The sequence below is a fragment of the Triticum dicoccoides genome, chromosome 1B, assembly GCF_002162155.2.
Source record: "Triticum dicoccoides isolate Atlit2015 ecotype Zavitan chromosome 1B, WEW_v2.0, whole genome shotgun sequence".
Taxonomy (NCBI): Eukaryota; Viridiplantae; Streptophyta; class Magnoliopsida; order Poales; family Poaceae; genus Triticum; species Triticum dicoccoides.
Window position 1 is genome coordinate 459,891,098 of NC_041381.1, and position 22,153 is coordinate 459,913,250.

Below are 22,153 nucleotides of genomic sequence, written 5' to 3' on the forward strand. Positions count from 1 at the left end.
GTCCAGGAGTCCGACCAATGGTTATAGTCCGGTCATCCGGACACCCCCTAATCCAGGACTCCCTCAGTAGCCCCTGAACCAGGCTTCAATGACGACGAGTCCGGCGCGCAGATTGTCTTCGGCATTGCAAGGCGGGTTCCTCCTTCGAATACTTCATAGAAGATTTTGAACACAAGGATAGTGTCCGGCTCTGCAAAACAAGTTCCACATACCACCGTAGAGAGAATAATATTTGCACAAATCTAATCTGCTGACGTATTCCGCAGCGTGACATCACGCCACGGCCAAGCCTTTATTCAAATCGTTTTACTGTCCTACCTTAGCGTGTTTAGTGAGGCGGTTTCCTTGGCACGTCTTGTCAAAGCAGAGATCGTGTCCCCTTATTCCGGGATTCTCATCAATATGGGCGTGGGTAACCCAACCGTGCCATTAATCACGGCGCTTGGGAGATAAGCGAGTTTTACCAGGCTGGTGGAGGCACATAGTTTTCGTCCGCCCATATAAGGGGATAAGGATCCACCTTTTTCATCTACGCCTTCTTCCTCCTTCGCTTATCCATTTCCGCGTACTCGAGCTCCAGCTCCCAAGTCCGAACCTCCCACCTCGACCTTCTCCAGCCATGTCCGGAGTGGGAGGCAGGTGGATGGCCTCCTCCGTCACGGAGGGGCACATCAAAAAGTTGAGGAAAGCCGGATACTTGTCCAACGACATTGCGCACTGACTTCCCGACGAGGGGCAGCTCGTCCCCACCCCCAGGCCTCATGAGAGGGTGGTGTTCCTCCCCCATTTCCTCCATGGACTGGGCTTCCCACTCCACCCATTTGTCTGGGAGCTCATGTTCTACTATGGCCTGGATTTCCACGATCTGGCCCCGAACTTCATCCTCAACATCTCGGTGTTTATCGTCGTGTGCGAGGCCTTCCTCCGCATCAAGCCCCACTTCGGCTTATGGCTGAAGACCTTCAATGTCAAGCCGAAGGTAGTGGGCGGCCAGCAAGCAGAGTGCGGAGGCGCCATGGTGGGAGAGATGGCCAATGTTATATGGCTCGAGGGCTCCTTTGTGTAAACCATCAAGGGGTGGCAATCGGGGTGGTCCTACATCACCGAGCCACGTGACCCTGAATGGGCAGCGGCCCCCGAATTCCAATCTGGCATCCCCACACGGCTCACTTCGTGGAAAGAGAAGGGCCTGACGTGGGGTAATTCGGAAGAGCAGACCGGACTCCAAACCTGCGTCCAAAACCGGGTGGACAAGAAGGTTAAACTTGTCAACGTAGTCTAGGTCATGCTCATCCGCTGGATCCTCCTGTGTCAACGATGCGCTTTTAACTTGTGGGAGTTCGACCCGGCCCAGCACCAAACATTGACCAGGCTCTTTGACACAACGCACGAGGATGCTTGGAAGGTACTATTGAAGGGCACCGAGGTTCCTCCTCCCATTACTGAGGATCGCGGATTCTGCGCGAAGCACCAAGCTAGCGTAGTAAGCTTGTTTTACCCTTTACGGGATACTTGTTTTTCATAGTTTGACTCTATGCGGGATCTAAGCTCTCGTTCCTTTGACAGGACTGGCAGAAGACGGCCGGACAGATTGACTGTTCGTCTACTTTGCCCGAAGGCCCAGCAGATGCCAGTTTGGCGAAGGTGCTGGTCCCTGCACCTTACGTGGTGCCGGAGAAGAAGGCCACGTGAACTCGAAAGAGTTGCCGGCCCCCGGTGGTGTCGGATTCATCATCCGATGACTCTAAAGCGCACTCCTCCCATGAAAACGAGGAGGAAGAAGAGGCCTCTCCCCCTCCAGCGGGGGGAGTGAGGGAGTCCCTGACTAGGGGGTGTCCGGATAGCCGAACTATCATCATCGGCCGGACTCCAAGACTATGAAGATACAAGATTGAAGACTTCGTCCCGTGTCCGGATGGGACTTTCCTTGGCGTGGAAGGAAAGCTTGGCGATACGGATATGTAGATCCCCTACCATTGTAACCGACTCTGTGTAACCCTAGCCCTCTCCGGTGTCTATATAAACCGGATGGTTTTAGTCCGTAGGACATAACAACAATCATACCATAGGCTAGCTTCTAGGGTTTAGCCTCCTTGATCTTGTGGTAGATCTACTCTTGTAATACCCACATCATCAATATCAATCAAGCAGGACGTAGGGTTTTACCTCCATCAAGAGGGCCCGAACCTCGGTAAAACATCGTGTCCCTTGTCTCCTGTTACCATCCGCCTAGACGCACAGTTCGGGACCCCCTACCCGAGATCCGCCGGTTTTGACACCGACATTAGTGCTTTCATTGAGAGTTCCTCTGTGTCGTCACCGATAGGCTCGATGGCTCCTTCGATCATCAACAACGACGCGGTCCAGGGTGAGACTTTTCTCCCCGGACAGATCTTCGTATTCGGCGGCTTTGCACTGCGTGCCAATTCGTTTGGCCATCTGGAGCAGATCGAAAGCTACGCCCCTGGCCGTCAGGTCAGATTTGGAAGTCTGAACTTCACGGCTGACATTCACGAAGACTTGATCTTCAATGGATTCGAGCCACAGCCGAGCGCGCCGCACTGTCACGATGGGCATGATTTATCTCTGCTGCCGGACAGTGCCCTAGAGGCCGCACACGAGTCCGCTCCGACCCTCGATTCGGAGCCAGCTGTGCAGATCGAGGACGGGTGGTTAGACACCGCCTCGGGGGCTGCAACCTCTACGGCGATAGAGCCGAATACTGACTTTGTCCCTTTTGAAGCTCGTGACTCCAAGGTGCCGGACTCCGAACCTCCCGCGCCCCCTCCAATCGAATCCGATTGGGCGCCGATCATGGAGTTCACCGCTGCGGACATCTTTCAGCACTCACCTTTTGGCGACATCCTGTGTTCACTAAAGTATCTCTCATTATCAGGAGAGCCCTGGCCGGACTGCGGTCAGGACGGTTGGGATGCGGACGATGAAGAAATTCAAGACCCACCCACCACCCACTTAGTAGCCATGATCGACGACTTAACCGACATGCTAGACTTCGACTCCGAAGACATCGACGGTATGGACGATGATGCCGGAGACGACCAAGAACCAGCGCCTACTGGGCACTGGAAAGCCACCTCGTCATACGACATATACATGGTGGATATCCCAAAGGATGGGAATGGCGAAGGAACAGCGGAGGAAGACCCCTCCAAGAAACAGCCCAAGCGTCGGCGTCAGTGGCGCCGCTCTAAATCCCGCCACAGCAAGAATGGCGATTCCGGCACCGGAGATAATAATACCCAGACAGTGCCGAAGACAACCCCCTGTAGCAAGATTCAGCGCAGGAGGACGGAGATGCCAGCCCTCATGAGAGAGCGGCAGACGAAGAGGTAGAGGATGATAATTACATGCCTCCCTCCGGAGACGAGGCAAGCCTCGATGACGACGAATTTGTCGTGCCTGAGGATCCCGTCGAACAAGAGCGTTTTAAACGCAGGCTTATAGCCACGGCAAACAGCCTCAAGAAAAAGCAGCAACAGCTTAGAGCTGATCAGGATCTGCTAGCCGACAGATGGACTGAAGTCCTTGCGGCCGAAGAGCATGAGCTCAAACGCCCCTCCAAAAGCTACCCCAAACGCAAGTTGCTCACCCGATTAGAGGAGGAGGCATATAAACCTGCATCACCAGAGCACAATGCGGCTTACCGGCCACCTCGTGGCCCCGACAGAGAGGCCTCTAGGCCCTCCACTAGAACCGTACCCCGGCATCGCTCGAAAAGCACAAGGCCACAGGGGAACGCTCCGGACTTGCGAGATATATTGGAGGATAAGGCAAGACAATCAAGATCGATCTACGGATCGCGTGGGCGCCCCAGGATACGCGAGGACAACCGTCGCGCCGGACACAGTAAGTCCGGCCGGGCCGATATGGCCCAATACAGAGGTGCCGCACACCCGAAGTAATGGATCATCAAATCCCCGAAGGGTTTAAACCTGTGAATATTGAATCCTATGATGGCACAACAGACCCCGCGGTTTGGATCAAAGACTATCTCCTTCATATCCACATGGCCCGCGGTGACGATCTTCACGCCATCAAATACCTCCCACTCAAGCTTAAAGGACCAGCTCGGCATTGGCTTAACAGCTTGCCAGCAGAATCAATTGGGTGTTGGGAGGACCTAGAAGCCGCATTCCTTGATAACTTCCAGGGCACGTATGTGAGACCACCAGACGCTGACGACCTAAGCCACATAATTCAGCAACCAGACGAATCGGCCAGAGAATTCTGGACACGGTTCTTAACTAAGAAAAATCAAATCGTCGACTGTCCGGATGCGGAGGCCCTCGCGGCCTTCAAACATAACATCTGCGACGAGTGGCTTGCCTGGCACCTGGGACAGGAAAAGCCGAAATCCATGGCAGCCCTCACATCACTCATGACCCGCTTCTGCGCGGGAGAGGACAGCTGGCTAGCCCGCAGCAGCAACCTCAGCAAAAATTCTGGCAGTCCGGATACAAAGGACCGCAATGGCAGGTCGCCTCGCAACAAGAACAAACACCGCATTAATGGCGACAATAATGAGGATACAACAGTCAATGCCGGATTCAGAGGCTCCAAACCTGGTCAGCGGAAAAAGCCATTCAAAAGAACTACTACGGGTCCGTCCAATTTGGACCGAATACTCGATCGCTCGTGCCAGATACACGGCACCCCTGAAAAGCCAGCCAACCACACCAACAGGGAATGTTGGGTATTCAAGCAGGCAGGTAAGCTAATTGCCGAAAACAATGGCAAGGGGCTGCATAGCGATGACGAAGAAGAGACCCGACCGCCGAACAATAGAGGACAGAAGGGTTTCCCCCCACAAGTGCGGACGGTGAATATGATATACGCAACCCACATACCCAAGAGGGAGCGGAAGCATGCACTCAGGGACGTATACGCGATGGAGCCAGTCGCCCCGAAGTTCAACCCATGGTCCTCCTGCCCAATCACTTTTGATCGAAGGGACCACCCCACCAGCATCCGCCATGGCGGATTCGCCGCATTGGTTTTAGACCCAATCGTCGATGGATTTCACCTCACCAGAGTCCTGATGGACGGAGGCAGCAGCCTGAACCTGCTTTATCATGACACAGTGTGCAAGATGGGCATAGACCCTCAAGGATTAAACCCACAAAGATGACCTTCAAAGGCGTCATACCAGGTGTAGAGGCCAATTGTACAGGCTCAGTTACACTGGAAGTGGTCTTCGGATCCACGGATAACTTCCGAAGCGAGGAGTTAATCTTTGACATAGTTCTGTTCCACATCGGCTATCATGCTCTACTCGGACGGACCGCGTTTGCAAAGTTCAACGCGGTGCCACACTACGCATACCTCAAGCTCAAGATGTCAGGCCCTCGAGGAGTCATAACGGTCAACGGAAACACCGAACGCTCCCTCCGAATAGAGGAACATACAGCGGCTCTCGCGGCAGAAGTACAATGCAGCCTCTTAAGGCAATTCTCGAGTCCGGACGTTAAGCGACCGGACACGGCTAAACGCGCCCGGAGTAACCTACAACAAGACTACCTGGCACGTTCCAAGCACGCGTAGCAATGCGGCCCCAACCCCAGCCCTCGCAAGATCGCAAGACTGGTCCTTCGCGTACATCATTACGCTCTGGAGATACCATGGGCATAGGGGAAGGGGCACGACCACGACAGGCCCAGAATGCGGCTTAACCACATCAGGGGCTCCCAAGTGTGTCATTCCTTTTTTTTCTTTTTCTTTCTTACCCACAGGACTCCGTTCACCAGAGGCCCTGTCCGGCAGTAGACCGGCCGAACTCATGATGTAACAGCTAGGGAAGGAGAAAGGCTACGACGAATATCCAGGTGGTCTCCATTACGAGCACTAAATATATTTTATACACCATTCCGCAGCCTACCCCTGGAGGGGGAAATGTTTAATAGTCCCATCCCTTGCTCATCGCACTATTTGTATCATTCTGCATTCATGGCAGTATTTCTTGAATAAACAATGCAGCACCTTTTTGCTTATAATTGCATTCCTTTCTTATACATATGTTCATTTATGACATGTCGCATCCGTACACTTTGGTACGGCTAAATACACCAGGGGCTTAAGTTCCCCACATTATGGTGTGATAAGTCCGAACACTTTCACAAGTGCGGCACCCCGAACTTATAGCACTATATGCATCAGCTCCGAATCATGTCTTGGGTCAATAGTTGGGTTTGCCCGGCTCCCATGTTTTGGGACCTTACGTTTCGTTCTATCGGCTAAGGTAGCACTGGGAGAACCACTGCGATTGTGCCCCAGTTGAGCTGGGCGAGCGCCTCAGTGGAGAAAGCTAAAACTGACCGTCATGATGAGGCGAGAGCCGGTCGCTGTTCGAGAGGTTTTTTCGAGTCCCTAAAGACTTATGCCGCTAAGAGCGAGGAACCGGCTTTGTCCGGCCCAGGCGTGGATAGCGCCCCGAATTCGGCCTTTCGAACACTAGGGGCTTCGCCGAAATTTAAAATTATAGAATTCGATGGCTAAGTGAGAGTGTTCAAGCATTATAAGTCCGGTTGCCTAGTTCGTTGTGTTGAGCGCCTCCCTAGATGGACCCATATATGGGAACAAGAGTGCTCAAATTTATCCCGAACACCCCAGCACTCGTGGCATGGGGGTTGAAGCCGACGACTTGCCATCTCTCAGATTTGATAAATAGCCGCACAGAAGGTAATATTTTAAATCAACAAGCGTTGCTTAGCGCATATGAACAAAGTTTTCAGCGCACATGATAACAAAATGCGAGTCTACTCAAATATTACATTATTGTAGCACTCACCCACAATAGTGCGGGAACCCTTTAGGACACTCTTGTAATACATCTCGGGCGTGCGATACTCCTTGCCAGGCGGTGGCGCGTCCGTCACAAGCTTCTCAGCATCCATCTTGCCCCAGTGCACCTTAGCACGGGCAAGGGCCCGACGGGCACCTTCAATACAGGCGGATCGCTTGATGACCGCAACCCATGGACAAGCATCCACCAGCCGCCGCACCAGGCCGAAGTAGCTCCCAGGCATGGCCTCATTGGGCCACAGCCAAACTATGAGGCCCTTCATGGCCTGTTCGGCCACCTTGTGGAGCTCGACCAGCTGCTTCAGCTGGTCGCTAAGGGGCACCGGATGTCCGGCCTCAGCATAGTAAGACCAAAAGACCTTCTCCGTCGAGCTCCCCTCCTCGGCCCTGTAGAAAGCGGCAGCATCAGACACGCTGCGGGGCAGATCTGCGAACGCTCCTAGAGAGCTCCGAATTCGGATAAGTAACAGGTAATTCACATTCACATGCTTGCTTTGCATGAAAAATGCCTTACCCGCCGCTATTTTCTTCAACGCCTCGATTTCCTGAAGGGCCTTGTGGGCTTCGGCCTTAGCGGCTTTGGCGCTCTCAAGAGCCGAGGCAAGCTCGGACGCTCGAGTCTTCGAGTCGCGCTCCAAACACTCATGCTTTTCCACGAGAGCCTGGAGCTCTTGTTGTACCTCTGCCACCCGCGCCTCCTGCATCTCTCGCCCGGCGCGCTCCACGGCCGCATTACGTTCGGCCGTGGACACCGCCTCCTTCAGGGTCGCCACCTTGTTCGTGGCCCCTGAAGTACCCACGTTATCCTTGTCATTTCTCTTGCAACCAAATCCTTTTCTGTAAGGTACAACTTTAATAAGGTGTTACTCACCTTCCTTGTCCTCAAGCTGCTTCTTGGCACGGACGAGCTCCTTCTCGGAATGCTCGAGGCTTTGCTTCAAAGCATTGACCTCCGCAGTCAGTGCGGCAGAGGTCAGCAGCGCAGCCTGCAATCCCATATTGACATATTTATTAAGACTCCTGCATATATCTTTTTAGATCCTCAGTCCGGCTTTTCTTTCCGAACACCGAACCAAGCATTAGGGGCTACTGTCTATGCGGTACTATTTTACATATATTAATATTCTTACCTCAAAGCCTGATAGAAGGCTGCTGCAGGCTTCGGTCAGCCTGCTTTTGGCGAGCTGAACCTTCTGAATCACCGCACTCATGACAGTGCGGTGTTCCTTCTTGATGGAAGCGCCGTTGACCGCCTCCAACAAGTTATCCGGCGCCTCCGGTTGGACGGAGGCCGCCGGCATCACGGTCTTCCCCTTCTTACGAAGGGGCCGCCCGCCGGACACCGGAACCACTGCAGGTTCCAGTGCGGAGTCCGGTACGAAGTCCGGGAGGTCGCCCTGTGGCACCTCCGGGTCCTCCTCCTCCGGGTTGGTCCTTCTCTGGGATCCCACCTCGGCATCGTCAGTGTCACGGGGGGAGGAGGCAGTTGGAAGTGAAGTACTGTTCACATCCGACGTGCCCAAGGACTCGCTCGACAAAGCGGGAAGATCGTCCTTGGGCGGACTGCAGGGTTGTATGCGGCGTTAGAAAGACACCATGTGGCAGAAAGAAAAATCATGAAGTCATTCGGGAGTCCGGATACTTACTATCTCGCCAGGGGCTTGGCCCTTTGAGGCCAATCCTCGTCGTCGTCACAGGCGTGGGCAGAACAGTCCGGGGGAAGAGTCCTTCCCTTCTTGGACCCTTCAGCCTCCCTCATTGGGGAAGCCTTCCTTTTCTTACCTCCCCCCACTGGGGGAGAGGCCTTTTTCTTCTCCCCCTCGTCCTCGTGGGAGGAGTCCGCCTCGGAGTCATCGGACACCTGAAAACGGGAACTCTTTCGAGTGCCCGTGGCCTCCTTCTTGGCCTTCTTCTCCGGCACCACATGGGGTGCCGGAACCAGCAGCCCCGCTAAACGAGCGTCCGCTGGGTCTTCTGGCAAAGGGGCCGGACAGTTAGTCTGCTCGGCCTTCTTCAGCCAGTCCTATCAAAGGAGAGGGAGTTTATATCCCGCATGGAATCTAACTATGGAAAACAAGTGTCCTGTAAAGGGTAAAATCGCTTACCTCGCTAGCCTGGCGCTGCGAGCTGAATCCGCGATCTTCGGTAGCGGATGCGGGAGCCTTGGCGCCCTTAAACAGCACCTTCCAGGCATCTTCGTACCTAGTGTCGAAGAGCCCGCTCAAGGTTCAGTGTTGGGCCGGATCAAACTCCCACAATTTGAAGGCCCATTGTTGGCACGGGAGAATCCGGCGGATGAGCATGACCTGGACTACGTTGACAAGCTTGAGCTTCTTGTTCACTAGCTTTTGGATGCAGGCTTGGAGTCTGGTCAGCTCCTCTGAATCGCCCCAAGTCAGGCCATTCTATTTCCAAGAGGTGAGCCGTGTGGGGATGCCAGATCTGAATTCGGGGGCCGGTGCCCATTTAGGGTCACGCAGCTCGGTGATGTAGAACCACCCCGATTGCCACCCCTTAATGGTTTCCACGAAGGCGCCCTCGAGCCAAGTAACGTTGGGTATCTTTCCCACCATGGTGCCTCCGCACTCCGCTTGACTGCCCTTCACAACCTTCGGCTTGACATTGAAGGTCTTGAGCCACAAGCCGAAGTGGGGCTGGATGCAGAGGAAAGCCTCGCACATGACGATAAGCGCCGAGATGTTGAGGATGAAATTCGGGGCCAAATCATGGAAATCCAGACCGTAGTAGAACATGAGCCCCCGGACAAAGGGGTGAAGTGGGAAGCCCAATCCGTGGAGGAAATGGGGAAGGAATACCACCCTCTCATGGGGCCTGGGGGTGGGGATGGGCTGCCCCTCGTCGGGGAACCGGTGCGCGATGTCGCTGGACAGATATCCGGCGCTGCGCAGCTTCTTGATGTGCCCCTCCGTAACGGAGGAGGCCATCCACTTGCCTCCCGCTCCGAACATAGTTGGAGAAGGTTGAGGTGAGATGTGCGGACTTGGGCGCTGGAGCTCGAGTACGCGGAGATGGATAAGCAAAGGAGGAAGAAGGCGTAGGTAAAAAGGTGGATCCTTATCCCCTTAAATATGGGCGGACGAAACTATGCGTCCCCACCAGCCTGATAAAACTCGCTTTTCTCCCAAGCGCCGCAATCAATGGTGCGGTTGGGTTACCCACGTCCGTATTGATGGGAATCCCGGAATAAGGGGAACACGATCTCTGCTTCGACAAGACGTGCCAAGGAAACCGCTTCGCTAAACGGGCTGAGGTGGTATAATAAAAACGATTCAAGTAAAGGCTTGGTTGTGGTGTGACGTCACACCACGAAACACGTCAGCAGATTGAACTTGTGTTAATATTATTCTCTCTACGGTGGAATGTGGAATTTATTTTGCAGAGCCGGACAGTATCCTGGTGTTCACAATCTTCTATAAATTATTCGGAGGAGGAACCCGCCTTGTAATGCCGAAGACAATATGCACGCCGAACTCGTCGTCATTGAAGCCTGGTTCAGGGGCTACTGAGGGAGTCCTGGACTAGGGGGTGTCCGGATTGCCGAACTATCATCATCGGCCGGACTCCAAGACTATGAAGATACAAGATTGAAGACTTCGTCCCGTGTCCGGATGGGACTTTCCTTGGCGTGGAAGGCAAGCTTGGTGATATGGATATGTAGATCCCCTACCATTGTAACCGGCTCTGTGTAACCCTAGCCCTCTCCGGTGTCTATATAAACCGGATGGTTTTAGTCCGTAGGACATAACAACAATCATACCATAGGCTAGCTTCTAGGGTTTAGCCTCCTTGATCTCGTGGTAGATCTACTCTTGTAATACCCACATCATCAATATCAATCAAACAGGACGTAGGGTTTACCTCCATCAAGAGGGCCCAAACCTGGGTAAAACATCGTGTCCCTTGTCTCCTGTTACCATCCGCCTAGACGCACAGTTCGGGACCCCCTACCCGAGATCCGCCGGTTTTGACACCGACAGGGAGGAAAGAAAAGGAAGGCCACCCCAACTAGGGGGGCCGGAGGGTCCAAGAAGGGAAGGACCCTTCCTCCGGACTACTCCGCCAACGAAAACGACGACGACGAGGAATGGCCATCCAGGTCCAAGCCCCTGGCAAAATCGTAAGTATCCAGATACCAGAATAACTCCTGGCGTTCCTTTATTGCACAGTATCCTCTGACGCCGAATATAATCGTGCAGTCCACCCAAGGCCTGGCTCGATGCTTCGTCGAGCGGCTCCCTGGATTCGTCAGATGTGAATAGTCTTTCACTCCCGACCGCTACCTCCCCTCGCCCTGCGACGATGCCGAGGTGGAGTCCCAAAAGGGGCCATGCCAGGAGGAGGTGGTCCTGGAGGCGCCGCAAGGCGACCTCCCGTACTCCAGGCGCAAAGGGGATAAAACCCCAAAGGGCTCTAAGTCCGGCACTGGGCCGGACACCGCACCGGAACCTTTAGTGGTTCCGGAGTCCGGCAGGCAGCCCCCTAGTAAGAGGGGCAAGCCTATGACGCTAGGGACCTCCGTCCAACCGAAGGCACCGGATAATTTGCAGGAGGTGCTTAACGGCGCCTCCATCAACGAGGAGCACCGCACTATTATGAGTGCGGTGATCCAGAAGGTTCAGTCCGCCAAGAGCGGGCTGACGGAAGCTTGTGCCAGCTAAGGGAGTCCTGGACTAGGGGGTGTCCGGATAGCCAAACTATCATCATCGGCCGGACTCCAAGACTATGAAGATACAATATTGAAGACTTCGTCCCGTGTCCGGATGGGACTTTCCTTGGCGTGGAAGGCAAGCCTGGCGATACGGACATGTAGATCTCCTACCATTGTAACCGACTCTGTGTAACCCTAGCCCTCTCCAGTGTCTATATAAACCAGATGGTTTTAGTCCGAAGGACACAACAATAATCATACCATAGGCTAGCTTCTAGGGTTTAGCCTCCTTGATCTCGTGGTAGATCTACTCTTGTAATACCCACATCATCAATATCAATCAAGCAGGACGTAGGGTTTTACCTCCATCAAGAGGGCCCGAACCTGGGTAAAACATCGTGTCCCTTGTCTCCTGTTACCATCCGCCTAGACGCACAATTCGGGACCCCCTACCCGAGATCTGCCGGTTTTGACACCGACATTGGTGCTTTCATTAAGAGTTCCTCTGTGTCGTCATTGATAGGCTTGATGGCTCCTTCGAACATCAACAACGACGCGGTCCTGGGTGAGACTTTTCTCCCCGGACAGATCTTCGTATTCAGCGGCTTTGCACTGCGGGCCAATTCGTTTGGCCATCTGAAGCAGATCGAAAGCTACGCCCCTGGCCGTCAGGTCAGATTTGGAAGTCTGAACTTCACGGCTGACATCCGCGGAGACTTGATCTTCAATGGATTCGAGCCACAGCCGAGCGTGCCGCACTGTCACGATGGGCATGATTTAGCTCCACTGCCGGACAGTGCCCTGGTGGCCGCACATGAGTCTGCTCCGACCCTCGATTCGGAGCCGGCTGTGCAGATCGAGGATGGGTGGTTAGACACCGCCTCGGGGGCTGCAACCTCTACGGCGATAGAGCCGAATACTGACTTTGTCCCTTCTAAAGCTCATGACTCAAAGGTGCCAGACTCCTTGCCGGACTCCGAACCTCCCGCGCCCCCTCCAATCGAATCCGATTGGGCGCCGATTATGGAGTTCACCGCTGCGGACATCTTTCAGCACTCACCTTTCGGCGACATCCTGAGATTGCTAAAGTATCTCTCATTATCAAGAGAGCCCTGGCCGGACTGCGGTCAGGACGGTTGGGATGCGGACGACGAAGAAATTCAAGACCCACCCACCACCCACTTAGTAGCCGCTGTCGACGATCTAACCGACATGCTAGACTTCGACTCCGAAGACATCGACGGTATGGACGACGATTCCGGAGACGACCAAGAACCAGCGCCTATTGGGCACTGGAAAGCCACCTCGTCATATGACATATACATGGTGGATATCCCAAAGGATGGGAATGGCGAAGGAACAGCGGAGGAAGACCCCTCCAAGAAACAGCCCAAGCGCCGGCGTCAGCGGCGCTGCTCTAAATCCCGCCACAGCAAGAATGGCGATTCCGACATCGGAGATAATAATACCCCAGACAATGCCAAAGACAACCCCCTCCAGCAAGATTCAGCGCACGAGGACGGAGATGCCAGCCCTCATGAGAGAGCGGCAGGCGAAGAGGTAGAGGATGATAATTACATGCCTCCCTCCGGAGACGAGGCAAGCCTCGACGATGACGAATTTTTCGTGCCTGAGGATCCCGTCGAACATGAGCGTTTTAAACACAGGCTTATGGCCACGGCAAACAGCCTCAAGAAAAAGCAGCAACAGCTTAGAGCTGATCAGGATCTGCTAGCCGACAGATGGACTGAAGTCCTAGCGGCCGAAGAGCATGAGCTCGAACGCCCCTCCAAAAGCTACCCCAAACGCAAGTTGCTCCCCCGATTAGAGGAGGAGCCATATAAACCTGCATCACCAGAGCACAATATGGCTGACCGGCCACCTCGTGGCCGCGACAGAGAGGCCTCTAGGCCCTCCACTAGAACCGTACCCCGGCATCGCTTGAAAAGCACAAGGACACAGGGGAACGCTCCGGACTTGCGAGATATATTGGAGGATAAGGCAAGACAATCAAGATCGATCTACGGATCGCGTGGGCTCCCAATGATACGTGACGACAACCGTCGCGCCGGACACAGTAAGTCCGGCCGGGCCGAACACAATAGACAAAGCTCGTTGGAGCTCCGTCGTGATATAGCCGAATACAGAGGCGCCGCACACCCACTATGCTTCACAGATGAAGTAATGGATCATCAAATCCCCGAAGGGTTTAAACCCATGAATATTGAATCCTATGATGGCACAACAGACCCCGCGGTTTGGATCGAAGACTATCTCCTTCATATCCACATGGCCCGCGGTGACGATCTTCACGCCATCAAATACCTCCCACTCAAGCTTAAAGGACCAGCTTGGCATTGGCTTAGCAGCTTGCCAGCAGAATCAATTGGGTGTTGGGAGGACCTGGAAGCCGCATTCCTTGATAACTTCCAGGGCACGTATGTGCGACCACCAGACGCTGACGACCTAAGCCACACAATTCAGCAGCCAGACGAATCAGCCAGACAATTCTGGACACGGTTCTTAACTAAGAAAAATCAAATCGTCGACTGTCCGGATGCGGAAGCCCTCGCGGCCTTCAAACATAACATCCACGACGAGTGACTTGCCCGGCACCTGGGACAGGAAAAGCCGAAATCCATGGCAGCCCTCACATCACTCATGACCCGCTTCTGCGCGGGAGAGGACAACTGGCTAGCCCGCAGCAACAACCTCAACAAAAATTCTGGCATTCCGGATACAAAGGACCGCAATGGCAGGTCGTGTCGCAACAAGAACAAACGCCACATTAACAACGACAATAATGAGGATACGGCAGTCAATGCCGGATTCAGAGGCTCCAAACCCGGTCAGCGGAAAAAGCCATTCAAAAGAACTACTACGGGTCCGTCCAATTTGGACCGAATACTCGATCGCTCGTGCCAGATACACGGCACCCCTGAAATGCCAGCCAACCACACCAACAGGGACTGTTGGGTATTCAAGCAGGCAGGCAAGCTAATTGCCAAAAACAATGGCAAGGGGCTGCATAGCGATGGCGAAGAAGAGACCCGACCGCCGAACAATAGAGGACATAAGGGTTTCCCCCCACAAGTGCGAACGGTGAATATGATATACGCAACCCACATACCCAAGAGGGAGCGGAAGCGTGCACTCAGGGACGTATACGCGATGGAGCCAGTCGCCCCAAAGTTCAACCCATGGTCCTCCTGCCCGATCACTTTTGATCGAAGGGACCACCCCACCAGCATCCGCCACGGTGGATTCGCCGCATTGGTTTTAGACCCAATCATCGATGGATTTCACCTCATCGGAGTCCTAATGGACGGCGGCAGCAGCCTGAACCTGCTTTATCAGGACACAGTGCGCAAGATGGGCATAGACCCCTCAAGGACTAAACCCACAAAGACGACCTTCAAAGGCGTCATACCAGGTGTAGACGCCAATTGTACGGGCTCAGTTACACTGGAAGTGGTCTTCGGATCCCCGGATAACTTCCGAAGCGAGGAGTTAATCTTCGACATAGTTCCGTTCCGCAGCGGCTATCATGCTCTGCTCGGACGGACCGCGTTTGCAAAGTTCAACGCGGTGCCGCACTACGCATACCTCAAGCTCAAGATGCCAGGCCCTCGAGGAGTCATCACGGTCAACGGAAACACCGAACGCTCCCTCCGAACGGAGGAACATACAGCGGCTCTCGCGGGAGAAGTACAATGCAGCCTCTTAAGGCAATTCTCGAGTCCGGCCGTTAAGCGACCGGACACGGCTAAACGCGCCCAGAGTAACCTACAACAAGACCACCTGGCACGTTCCGAGGACGCGTAGCAATGCGGCCCCAACCCCAGCCCTCGCAAGATTGCAAGACTGGTCCTTCGCGTACATCATTACGCTCTGGAGATACCATGGGCATAGGGGGAGGGGCACGACCACGACAGGCCCAGAATGCGGCTTAACCACATCAGGGGCTCCCAAGTGTGTCATTCCTTTATTTTCTTTTTCTTTCTTACCCACAGGACTCCGTTCACCAGAGGCCCTGTCCGGCAGTAGACCGGCCGAACTCACGATGCAACAGCCAGGGAAGGAGAAAGGCTACGACGAATATCCAGGTGGTCTCCATTACGAGCACTAAATCTATTTTATACACCATTCCGCAGCCTACCCCTGGAGGGGGACATGTTTAATAGTCCCATCCCTTGCTTATCGCACTATTTGTATCATCCTGCATTCATGGCAGTATTTCTTGAATAAACAATGCAGCACCTTTTTGCTTTTAATTGCATTCCTTTCTTATACATATGTTCATTTATGACATGCCGCATCCGTACACTTTGGTACGGCTAAATACACCAGGGGCTTAAGTTCCCCACATTATGGTGTGATAAGTCCGAACACATTCACAAGTGCGGCACCCCGAACTTATAGCATTATATGCATTGGCTCCGAATCATGTCTTGGGTCAATAGTTGGGTTTGCCTGGCTCCCATGTTTTGGTACCTTACGTTCCGTTCTATCGGCTAAGCTAGCACTGGGAGAACCACTGCGATTGCGCCCCAGTTGAGCTGGGCGAGCGCCTCAGTGGAGAAAGCTAAAACTGACCGTCATGATGAGGCGAGAGCCGGTCGCTGTTCGAGAGGTTTTTTCAAGTCCCTAAAGACGTATGCCGCTTAGAGCGAGGAACCGGCTCTGTCCGGCCCAGGCGTGGATAGCGCCCCGAATTCGGCCTTCCGAACACTAGGGGCTTCGCCGAAATTTAAAATTATAGAATTCTATGGCTAAGTGAGAGTGTTCAAGCATTATAAGTCCGGTTGCCTAGTTCGTTGTGTTGAGCGTCTCCCTAGATGGACCCAAATATGGGAACAAGAGTGCTCAAATTTATCCCGAACACCCCAACACTCGTGGCATGGGGGCTGAAGCCGACGACTTGCCATCTCTCAGATTTGATAAACAGCCGCACAGAAGGTAATATTTTAAATCAACAAGCGTTGCTTAGCGCATATGAACAAAGTTTTCAGCGCACAGGATAACAAAATGCGAGTCTACTCAAATATTACATTATTGGAGAACTCACCCGCAATAGTGCGGGCACCCTTCAGGACACTCTTGTAATACATCTCGGGCATGCGATACTCCTTGCCCAGCGGTGGCGCGTCCGTCACAAGCTTCTCAGCATCCATCTTGCCCCAGTGCACCTTAGCACGGGCAAGGGCACGACGGGCACCTTCAATACAGGCAGATCGCTTGATGACCTCAACCCATGGACAAGCATCCACCAGCCGCCGCACCAAGCCGAAGTAGCTCCCAGGCATGGCCTCATTGGGCCACAGCCGAACTATGAGGCCCTTCATGGCCTGTTCGGCCACCTTGTGGAGCTCGACCAGCTGCTTCAGCTAGTCGCTAAGGGGCACCGGATGTCCGGCCTCAGCATACTGAGACCAGAAGACCTTCTCCGTTGAGCTCCCCTCCTCGGCCCTGTAGAAAGCGGCAGCATCGGACACGCTGCGGGGCAGATCTGCGAACGCTCCTGGAGAGCCCCGAATTCGGGTAAGTAACAGGTAATTCACATTCACATGCTTGCTTTGCATGGAAAATGCCTTACCCGCCGCTATTTCCTTCAACGCCTCGATCTCCTGAAGGGCCTTGTGGGCTTTGGCCTTAGCGGCTTTGGCGCTCTCAAGAGCCGATGCAAGCTCGGACTCTTGAGTCTTTGAGTCGCGCTCCAAACTCTCATGCTTTTCCAGGAGAGCTTGGAGCTCTTGTTGTACCTCCACCACCCGCGCCTCCTGCTTCTCTCGCCCAGCACGCTCCACGGCCGCATTACGTTCGGCCGCGGACACCGCCTCCTTCAAGGTCGCCACCTCGTTCGTGGCCCCTGAAGTACCCACGTTATCCTTGTCATTTATCTTGCAACCAAATCCTTTTCTGTAAGGTACAACTTGAATAAGGTGTTACTCACCTTCCTTGTCCTCGAGCTGCTTCTTGGCACGGCCGAGCTCGTTCTCGGACCGCTCGAGGCTTTGCTTCAAAGCATTGACCTCCGCAGTCAGTGTGGCAGAGGTCAGCAGCGCAGCCTGCAATCCCATATTGACATTTTTTAAGACTCCTGCGAATATCTTTTTAGATCCTCAGTCCGGCTTTTCTTTCTGAACACCGAACCGAGCATCAGGGGCTACTGTCTATGCGGTACTATTTTACATATATTAATATTCTTACCTCAAAGCCTGATAGAAGGCTGCTGCAGGCTTCGGTCAGCCCGCTTTTGGCGAGCTGGACCTTCTGAATCACCGCACTCATGACAGAGCGGTGTTCCTCCTCGATGGAAGCGCCCTTGAGCGCCTCCAGCAAGTTATCCGGTGCCTCCGGTTGGACGGAGGCCGCCGGCGCCATGGTCTTGCCCTTCTTGCGAAGGGGCCGCCCGCCGGACTCCGGAACCACTGCAGGTTCCGGTGCGGAGTCTGGCACGAAGTCCGGGAGGTAGCCCTGTGGCACCTCCGGGTCCTCCTCCTCCGGGTGGGTCTCTCTCTGGGATCCCACCTCGGTGTCATCAGCGTCACGGGGGGAGGAGGCGGTTGGAAGTGAAGTACTATTCACATCCGACGTGCCCAAGGACCCGCTCGACGAAGCGGGAAGATCGTCCTTGGGCGGACTGGAGGGTTGTATACGGTGTTAGAAAGACACCATGTGGCAAAAAGAAAAATCATGAAGTCATTCGGGATTCCGGATACTTACTATCTCACTAGGGGCTTGGCCCTTGGAGGCCAATCCTCGTCGTCGTCACCGGTGTTGGCGGAACAGTCCGGGGGAAGAGTTCTTCCCTTCTTGGACCCTTCGGCCTCCCTCGTTGGGGAGGCCCTCCTTTTCTTCCCTTCCCCCGCTGGGGGAGAGGCCTTTTTCTTCTCCTCCTCGTCCTCGGGGGAGGAGTCCACCTCGGAGTCATCGGACACCTGAAAACGGGAACTCTTTCGAGTGCCCGTGGCCTCCTTCTTGGCCTTCTTCTCCGGCACCACGTGGGGTGTCGGAACCAGCAGCCCCGTTAAACGGGCGTCCGCTGGGTCTTCTGGCAAAGGGGCCGGACAGTTAGTCTGCTCGGCCTTCTTCAGCAGGTCCTGTCAATGGAGAGGGAGTTTAGATCCCGCATAGAGTCAAACTATGAAAAACAAGTGTCCCGTAAAGGGTAGAATCGCTTACGTCGCTAGCCTGGCGCTGCGAGCTGAATCCGCGATCTTCGGTAGCGGATGCGGGAGCCTCGGCGCCCTTAAACAGCACCTTCCAGGCATCTTCGTACCTAGTGTCGAAGAGCTCGCTCAAGGTTCAGTGCTGAGCCGGATCGAGCTCCCACAATTTAAAGGCCCATTGTTGGCACGGGAGAATCCGGCGGATGAGCATGACCTGGACTACATTGACAACCTTGAGCTTCTTGTTCACCAGCTTCTGGGTGCAGGCTTGGAGTCCGGTCAGCTCCTCTGGATCGCCCCAAGTCTGTGACACTCCAAAAATTTTCTTTGTGGTTTTGTTTTCAGCAAAAATCTTTCTTGGATTTAGTTTCTCCTGAGAGGAAGAACCTTTTTGGTTTTTGGGCTTTTATTTGGTTTTGATCCTTTCTAAATTTTACCATGTCTCCTATGGTAAAATTTTCTCAAAAAACACTCATTCCACTTTGGTTCAACCCAAACATTCTGTCCAAACTAATAAAATCCATTTTTGGATTTTATTCCAATTATTTCTCCTCCCAAAATAATTCTGTCTTTTCTCTTGAGCCTAGGTGATTTGCAAAGCAAGTACCCTAATGCTTTTGATTTTTGACCTCAACTCAACACCCCTGGATAGTCCCTTGTACCCACAACCTAGAACCATCTTGATCCACTCTTCTTCTTCTCAAATATTTCAAATTTCACCCTCTGCAAGTTTGGACCAGATTTGCCAAATTTGATGAAATTCATATCTACACTTCTCTAAAAATTCCACCAAAATTCAGGCCACCTCTAGCTGCAATGAGAGACCACTCCACCAAAAACCAGCTCAAGGAAAAATCCCTACACACTAGAATCATTCTGTCGAACACCTTGCATGCACTAGTACTGTTCACTTTCAGAAAATTCAGAAGTTCAGTGTCGATCTCCGTCAGTAACTTCAGTCACGAGTCCACAGTGCCCTTGGCACGTTGCTCGCAGCCTATCCCTCTTGTCCGGAGCTTCACACGAGTGCTTGGCGCGTTCCTGGCGTCGGTGGCGCCCTGGCTCGCCTGCGCCGGCGTGCTTTGCGGCGGCTGCACCACCGTAACGGACGACAGGGGGCAAAACTACGGCGCAATGCCATTCGGTGCCGCCCAAACCCCCTAGTGGCTCCGCATGGCCGTTTCCTCGCCAGCACACGCATGCAGCACCGTCGCCGTGGCGCGGCACGCGCAGAGCGCGCTCCCTGCCGCCGACGGGCCCGCGCCGCCCCGTTCCGTCGAGCTCCCCCTAAACAACTCAATCCCGACGTGGTTAGCATCTAAACGGAACCAGGGAACACCCACGATGACGCTCAACCTCTGAACCCTCCCGTGCAACCACTGTGCCGCCGTAACCACCTCGCCGGAAAACCCCGTTCTCGGCAACCGCCTCGGGGCGGCTATATATAGCACCCCGAGCTTGCTCTCGCCTCCGCACGACTCCACCGTCTCACCAGACCCCGCCCGGCCACTGAACGAGCCTCGAGGGGCCTTTCCTCCTCGACTCCGGCCACCTCCGTCCGCCTCGGGCTCCGGCATCGTTCTCTCCGGTGAGAACCCCTCCGCCGCCCTACTTTCGACCGTAGCCTCGTACCACCTCTAGTAAGATAACCCACACCTCAATTTTGACCTCGCAGCTCTCTCCGGCGAGATCCACGACCACCCGAACCGCCGTCCGCCGGAGCAAACGTCGCCGCCGATGTGGTACTCGCTGGCGACCACCACCACCTTCCACAGACGCGGAATGGCTCCCTGAACACAGAGGTACTCTCCGATCTCCCTGCCTCGTCGTGGATCACCGCCGGCGACCACCGCGGCTCTTGGGCGCCGACGAGCCCCGGCTCCCTCGTTTGAAAATTCAAACCTGACGGGTGGGACCCGCCCATCAGCCTCTCCTGTGTTTTTTTCAGATCGTTTACTGAAAACGTACTCTGGCAAATATGCTTCCACTCGAAGCCGTTTTTTTGTATTTTTCTGCAAAGCCCCCTGGAAGTTTTCTGTTTCATTACAGATGAGTCCTTGGGTTAAAACCCTTATAACTTTTTAACAGAAAGGAATTTTTGAGTGATTCTTTTTCTGTCCTCTTCAAATTTTTGTCTAGATTTTTATCATAATTATTTGAAAAGTATTTGGAACACTTTTATGTACACTCACGGTATTTACGTTGTGTGCGTATCTTTTCTTATACCGTAGATACCGGAGGAGGTGACGGAGCTGCAAACCTCGCACAGTTAGACTCCGACTACTCCGAACCAGGCAAGCATGTTTGAACTCTTGATATGATGAGTGTTGTTGCATGTTTGCATTTTAGTATAGTCTTGGCATGTTTATGAACATCACCTTGAATGTATATTTCATGCACATAATCGGAAAGTAAGTTTCGGAAAGCATTATGTTGTTGGATACATATTTGCATAGCCATGTGTTGGCATGAGGATGGGTAAGATGGCAGTGTTGTGACATGCCAGGCTTAGGCCAGTCCTTTTGACAGCAGTGTCAACATGATCAAATCATATTCCCTTCATTTCCTTCCTGTGCTGTCACATGTTTTCCGCAAGGGATATGGCATAGTAAGTTGCAACCGTTTTCCTGGTACACACCAAGTGGAGAGGCCGGGATGAGGGTTCCATGGCCCTGGATTAAAGCCCGTCATCCGGTCAGGGGGCATGGGTGTTTCTGGTTGGGACCGAGAGGGGGGCACCCCTTAGAGCGCGCGTATAGAAATTTGATCCCATGCTATTCGAGGTTGTGGCCTACCCGTCTCAAAGTTTTTCTTGGACGTTGACCAGGGTGATTCCTGGCATCGTGAGGTGAAATGGGTGTGTACTAGTTAAATGTGTTTCTACTGAAATACCGTAAACGGAACTAGTCCTTCGTGACTACGGAAATCCGTTGACTATGGTCAGTTCATCCAAACTCTGCAGAGTCTCGAATCCGTCAATTGTCTTATACTTTGTTCAAGTACTATATTCATCTTATCTTGTCAGGTATCAACCACAGTGACAAAACTCTGGTGGGATTTATGTGTGATAAATCCGGTTAACAGATTATTCTTGTGGATGGACTAATCTTGTCATTTACATTTATTACAAGCCATGTCTGTGATGTCGCTCAGACGTCCGACGGTGGCAGACCTGTTATTTACTTTTGTCATGAACCCTGTCTGTGATGTCGCTTAGACGTACGACTATGGTATTGCTTTTAAAGCCCTGTCAGTGATGTCGCTCAGACGTCCGACTGTGGCATTTCTTTTTAAGCCCTGTCTGTGATGTCGCTCAGACGTCCGACTGTGGAATTTCTTTTTAAGCCCTGTCTGTGATGTCGCTCAGACGTCCGACTGTGGTATTTCTTTTTAAGCCCTGTCTGTGATGTCGCTCAGACGTCCGACTGTGGTATTTCTTTTTAAGCCCTGTCTGTGATGTCGCTCAGACGTCCGACTGTGGTATTTCTTTTTA